Source organism: Lampris incognitus, chromosome 6 (assembly GCF_029633865.1).
Source record: "Lampris incognitus isolate fLamInc1 chromosome 6, fLamInc1.hap2, whole genome shotgun sequence".
NCBI lineage: Eukaryota > Metazoa > Chordata > Actinopteri > Lampriformes > Lampridae > Lampris > Lampris incognitus.
The window spans coordinates 60,919,840-60,926,403 of NC_079216.1; the positions used below are offsets into that span (position 1 = coordinate 60,919,840).

The 6,564-nt window shown below is 50.7% G+C and overlaps 1 pseudogene; it reads left to right on the forward strand.

Moving 5' to 3' along the window:
- Positions 1-5,707: 5,707 nt before the first annotated feature.
- LOC130114615 (glucose-6-phosphate isomerase-like) lies at positions 5,708-6,472 on the forward strand (annotated as a pseudogene).
- Positions 6,473-6,564: the final 92 nt, after the last annotated feature.

A 6,564-nucleotide genomic window follows, 5' to 3' on the forward strand; every position in this document is an offset into this window, starting at 1 on the left:
TGAGGAGTTTCACCAGGGGGACGTAGTGCGTGAGAAGGTCACGCTATTCCCCCCAGCCCCCCCCCCCAAACAAGTGCCCAGAACGACCAAAGGAGGTGCTAGTGCAGCGACCAGGACACATACCCACATCTGGCTTCCCTGAGACACGGCCAGTTGTGTCTGTAGGGATGTCCGGCCAAGCTGGAGGCAACACAGGGATTTGAAGCGGCGATCTCCACATTGGCAGGCAACGGAAAAGACCGCCACACCACCCAGATGCCCCCAGCCCTAATCTTTGATATATGTGATGCATGATTTATAATGGCTGGGTTAATGGATTATATATAGACAGCGAATGCATAAAAATATTTACATTGAAAAAGATTTATATACTGAGAATTTAAAGATATTGAATGAAAAAAAGTATATATATATGTATACACACACACACACACACACACACACACACACACACACACACACACACACACACATTGTGGTGGTTGACAAAGTGTACAGGAATATTTGTACTGAATACAGACTGGAAGTCCCCAAGTCCAAATGGGAGACACTGCTGAAGGTGGTTGAGAATGACAGAGCTAAGATCCGGTGGGACTTCAAGTTTCAGACGGACAAGCAGGTGCTGGCTAACCAACCAGGCATTGTGGTGGTCGACAAGGAACAGAAGACGGCAGCGGTGATCACTGTAGCGATCCTGAGTGACGGCAACTTCGGGAAGAAAGAGCACGAGGAGCTAGAGAGATACCAAGAGCTGAGGGAAGAACTAGATTGGATGTGGAAGGTGAAATCCTCAGTAGTCCCAGTGGTCATAGGAGCACTAGGGGCTGTGACCCCCAAACTGGGGGAGTGGCTCCAGCAGATTCCAGGAACAACATCTGAGGTCTCTGTCCAGAAGAGTGTAGTCCTAGGACCAGCTAAGATACTGAGCAGAACCCTCAAACACCCAGGCCTCTGGTAGAGGACCCGAGCTTGAGGAAGACACACACCACCTAAAAAGGGTTGAGAGGGAAATTTATATATTTAATATGTCTCACAGATTCAATGACTGCGGTGTAGAACTGAGTCAACAGCTCCTGTGGCAGGCCAAATTTCCTCAATTGCACAGAAAGAACATCCTCTGCTGGGCCTTTTTGAGGATGGAGTTGATGTTGGTCTCCCACTTCAGGTCTTTGGAAATGGTAGTTACCAGAAACTTGAAGGCCTCCACATTTGACAAATGGCTGTTGGATATTGTGAGGGGGGCAGTGCTGAGGGGTGTCTCCTAAAGTCCACTGTCGTCTCCAAGTCTTGAGCATGTTCAGCTCCAAGTTGTTTTGACTACACCAGAGCACCAGCCACTCAACTTCCCACCGATATGAAGACTCGTCACCATCCTGGATGAGTCTGATGACCGTAGTGTTGTCTGCAAACTTCAGTTGGGTCCTTGGAGGTGCAGTCATTGGTGTAGAGGGAGAAGAGCAGTGGGGAGAGGACACATCCCTGGGAAGTTCCACTGCTGACTGTCCATATACCAGAAGTGACTTCCCCCAGCCTCACTTGCTGTTTGCTGCCTGTCAGGAAGCTGGTGATCCACTGACAGGTGGCAGGGGAATACAGTGAGCTGGGAGAGTTTGGAGGGGAGGATTTCTGGAATGATGGTGTTGAACGCCAAGCTTAAGTCCACAAACACGATCCTTGCGTATGTCGCTGGGCAGTCAAGGTGCTGCAGGATGTAGTGCAGTCCCAAGTTGACTGCATCATCCACTGACCTGTTTGCCCGGTAGGCAAACTGCAGGGGGCCCAGAGGGTGTCCTGTGACATTCTTCAGGTGGGCCAACACCAGTCGTTCGAAAGTCCTCCTGACGACAGACGTCAGAGCGACAGGCCTTTGGTCCTGTGATGGAGGGTTTCTTTGGCACCACGATGACGGTGGAGTGTTTGAAGCAGGAGGGGACTTCACACAGCTCCAGGGATCTGTTGAAGATCTGCGTAATGATTGGAGCCAATTGGTAAACAAAGGCTTTAAGACAGGATGGGGAGACAACATCTGGACCCGGTACTTTCCTGGTCTTTTACCCAATTTCCCCTCAGGGATTAATAAAGTGATTCTGATTCTGTCTCTGGAAAAGCCAGCTGACATCCTCTACACGTGTCTTGAGTTCAGCCTAAGTATCAGGGGGAGGGTAAGGGAGTTGCCAGATGTGTGATGGGGGCTGTTGTCATTGGGCTGGGGTGGGTGAGGGGTGTGAATTTGTCTCTCTCAAACCTCCAATAGAAGACATTCAGGTCAAGTCAAGTCAAAACAAGTCAAAACAAGTCAATTTTATTTGTACAGCCCAATATTACAAATTTGCCCCGGGATGCTTTACAGCAACGTAACATCCTGTTCTTAGACCCTCGCATCAGATAAGGAGCAACTCCCTAAAAAAAACCTTTAACAGGGAGGGGAAAAAAATTAGTCACACGTCTGAGTGAGAGAAGGATGTGTCAGCCAGGTCTTTGTTTGCCCATGGGGGGACGGTCTTCTGTAGTTTGTGCTGTCTTTCAGGCCTCTCCACACTGACACAGGGTCGTTGGCTGAAAACCTGTTTTTCAGTTTTCCAGTGTAGCTTCTTTTAGCCACTCTGATCTCCTTTGTCAGTGCATTTCCAGCCTGCTTGTACAGGCTCTATCCCCACTGCTGTAGGCATCCTGCATAGCCTGTCTAAGTTGTCTTAGTTTGGTTGTGAACCATGGCTTGTTATTGATGTATGTGCAAAAGGTCTTGGTTGGTACACGTCTTCCCAAAAGCTGATGTAAGATGTCACAGTGTCAGTTAGTTCATCCAGGTTGCAAGCTCCAGCTTCAAATACACCCCAATTGGTGCAGTTAAAACAGTCATGCAGTTCCTGCTTTGCTTAGCTGGGCCATTTTTTTTCACTGTTTTAACCATGGGCTTTGCAGATTTTAGTTTCTGCCTGTAGATTTGAATAAAATGAACCAAGCAGTGATCGGAGTGCCTTGTGTGCCATATTAAGTGTCATATTACCAATGGCTCGATTCTTGGCTAGTGATTTCTTGAGATTTTGCACTAATCGTTCAGCTAGACCATTACTTGCAGGATGGTAAGCAGGTGATTTGATGTGTTTCACTCAATTTTTGGTTAGAAATGACCCATATTCTTGTGATACAAATTGAGGTCCATTGTCTTACTACTTCTTTTGGTAACCCATAAGCAGTGAACAAATGTCTCAGTACTTCTATTGCTTTAGCTGAGGTGGTAGTGTGCATGTAAATGATCTCTGGCCATCTAGCATAAGCATCCATCACTACCAAGAACATCTGCTTGTTGTCTTCAGCAAAATCTAGATGTATTCTTTCCCAGGGACTTCCAGCCCATTTCCATGTATGTACTGGTGCGGTAAGACATACTACGCTGCTGTTGGCAAATAGTACACTCACTCACTGAAACAGGGGTGAGAAACCCTGTACAAACCTCCTGTAGCATGAGGCCAGGCCTAAGAAGCTCTTCGGCTATTTCTGGTTGGTAGGGTGGGCCAGCTTGTGACGGCCTCCACCTTCTCCTCCATGGTGAAAATGCCATTCACCAGCCTGCAGTCTGAGCAGAGCCACCAGCCGCCTTTCTTCTTGGGGGACCATGACGACTGCTGGTGCCCAGAGGCTGTCAGAAGGCTCGATGATGTCTGCCTGCAGCATGGTAAATACACCTTCATCACAAGCCTGTTGACGAGCCAGAGGGAGGCAGCGGGGGTACACTTGATAGGCCGTGGGTCCCCCGTATCAATCTTGTGCTGTACTAGGTGGTTCCTCCCCATTTCCTCCTCATTCATGGCAAAACTGCCGTGGAACTCCAGTAGCAGCTGCCACAGCTGTGCTGTTGCTGGGGCTCTAGGCTACTACAGTTCTTCCTCCATACCTCCCTTACTGCAGACACCGCTCCCTCCTCCCCCAACTGAGGCCTCAGGGAAGGGGCTAGAGCTGAGTGGCTAATGCTGGGGGTGATGGAGGGGGGCTCGCGCTGGGAGGGTGTCACAGGAGAACAAGACAAGGAAGAGGGGTCGCTGAAAATCTCCACTGCACTACTGGCTGGTGTAAAACGTCCGTCAGGGAGGCATGGTAGGGATGTCAATGGGGGCATAGTGACAGCAGGCCCCCCTTTGAAGCTCACTGGGCCTCCTTCTAGGTCCAGCTGGCAGCCCGTAGCCCTAAAAAAAATCCAAACCCAGAATACGTGGGTCCTGCATCGCAGCTATCCACACCGGGTGACACACCGCCCTACCCCCTACAGTCACAGTCAACGTGTCTTTGCCTTTCAGAGGTGCTAGATCGACCGTGCGCAGTCGCACAGTGATGGGCTCAAACTGAGCCCAGCCCGGCACCACATCTGACCTCACCAAGGTCACGGTCAACTCTGTGTCCACTGGGGCAGAGAAGGACACCTCCTCCATGGTGACTAAGACATAACACAGGCATGCCCTACTGTGACGACAAGCTCCAGACATGTGCTATCATCTGCTTCTGGGGGGAGTGGAGCCCTGCTCCCCGGGCTGTGCTACTGGGCCCCTCCTGTTGACAGCGCGGCTTGAGAAAACAGGGTTGGAGTTGGGGTTGGGGTCAGCATATCCCCCTCTACACAGGCTCTAGCCAGTTCCCTGAGCCCTTGGTGACTCGGGGCACTCTCTGACCAAATGCCCAGGCTGACCACACCACACCCCCAGCAGACCCTGAGGCCCGGGCGTGGCCTGCGTGCTGTCTGTAGTGATACAGCCCTTATCAGTTCAGTCACTTCAGCCACCCATGCCAGCCTCTCTCCATCCGAGGAGTACTCTGCTGCAGCCCTCACAGCAGGTGGGCTCTCCTTGTGATAGTTCCCGGTAGCCATACCCCACACACTCTCCCTCTCTCCACAGCCATCTCCAAGGCTGCCTGCAAAGACTGTGGATGCTGCAGCTGCAACTGAATGCATAAGTCAGTGGGGAAGAGGGTTCTGATGAACTGATCTCGTGCCAGCTAGCTCTGTACATATGCCCACCACGTCAGGCTCTCTATGTTTTTGGTTAACACTCGCAGTGGCCCCCCAGATTTTTGGCATCGATTACACAGTTCATTACGCAGGAGCTCAGGCTGTAAACACTGTGCAAATCGCCTCTGCAGGGCCCCCACTCAAGCCCCGTAACTACATCTGCTCTCCGGGCTAAGCAGTAGCAGACAGGGCAGAGCATCGTCCATGAGGCACAAAACCAGCTGTAGTGCTTTAGTCTCTATCGACCACCCCTCTGCCTGGGCTAAAAGTTCAAATTGGGCGTGAAATCCCTGCCAGTCTGCCCTACCGGAGTACTTGGGCATTTTCACTGCTGTGGAAGCGACTGGGTGATGGGCACTGCCATGTTTATTTACATCCTGAGCCTTGGCCTTTGTCCCACATCCGGTGGAAGAAGAAACGGTGCGAAACGCCGATGACGGAGTCATGTCCGCGTTGACAGCCATCCTCACAGCAGACTCCCTCAGCTGATTCTTCGCCTCACGTTAAGCTCTTCTGAGCTCCCTGGCCATGTCATCCGACCACCCGCATGCTCCTTCCTCCTCTCTCTCCCCTCTCCTCCTTCTTCACTCCCATCCCACCATAGCAATTCATGACAGGCAGCTAGCTAACTATCCCTCTCACTGACACAGAAACGTCCTTCCCACAGCAACTGGGGGCCATCTGGAGGGGATATCACCTATCACCATGGGCCTCACAAACAATCCAAACAACAACAAAAAAAATTGAGCAATGGCACAGAGCCAACGTTGGGAATCTCGATATGAGGAAGCTCTTTGATGCTGACAAGGACAGATTCAACAAATTCGGTACAACCTTCAAAACAGACGATGGAGACGTTCTGTTGGACAACTCCCAAGAATCTCATCGATGAGGAAGTCATGGCCATGTTGCTCGCCATGGCCAAGTCAAGGGGAGTGGAGGAAGCCAGACAGATGTTCTCCAGCAAAAAGATCAAGTTCACTGAGGGCCATGCTGTGCTTCACATCGCTCTTCATAACCGTTCCAACACACCTATCCATGTCGATGGCAATGATGTCATGCCAGAGGTCAACAGGGTTCTGGACAAGATGAAGGCCTTCTGTCATAAAGTGCGCAGTGGTGAGTGGAAGAGCTTCAGTGGAAAGGCCATCACCGATGTCATCAACATCGGAGGTATCGGAGGTTCTGACCTAGGCTCATTGATGGTGACAGGGGCCCTTAAGCCCTACTTGGAAGACAGACCCAACGTGTTGGTCGTGTCCAATATCAACGGCATTCACCTGGCTAAGACCCTGGTTCAACTGAGCCCCGAGACAACCTTATTTATCATTGCCTCCAAGACATTCACCACTCAAGAGACCGTCACCAACGCCGAGTCCGCCAAGGATTGGTTCCTCCAGATTGCCAAAGACCAAACATTTTGTGGCGCTGTCTACCAATACACCCAAGGTGAAAGACTTTGGCCATTGACATGGACAACATGTTTGAGTTCTGAGCCCAAAACTTTATATTCGGGACAGCCCTAAATATACACACATATTATATATGATGGTTTACAATTC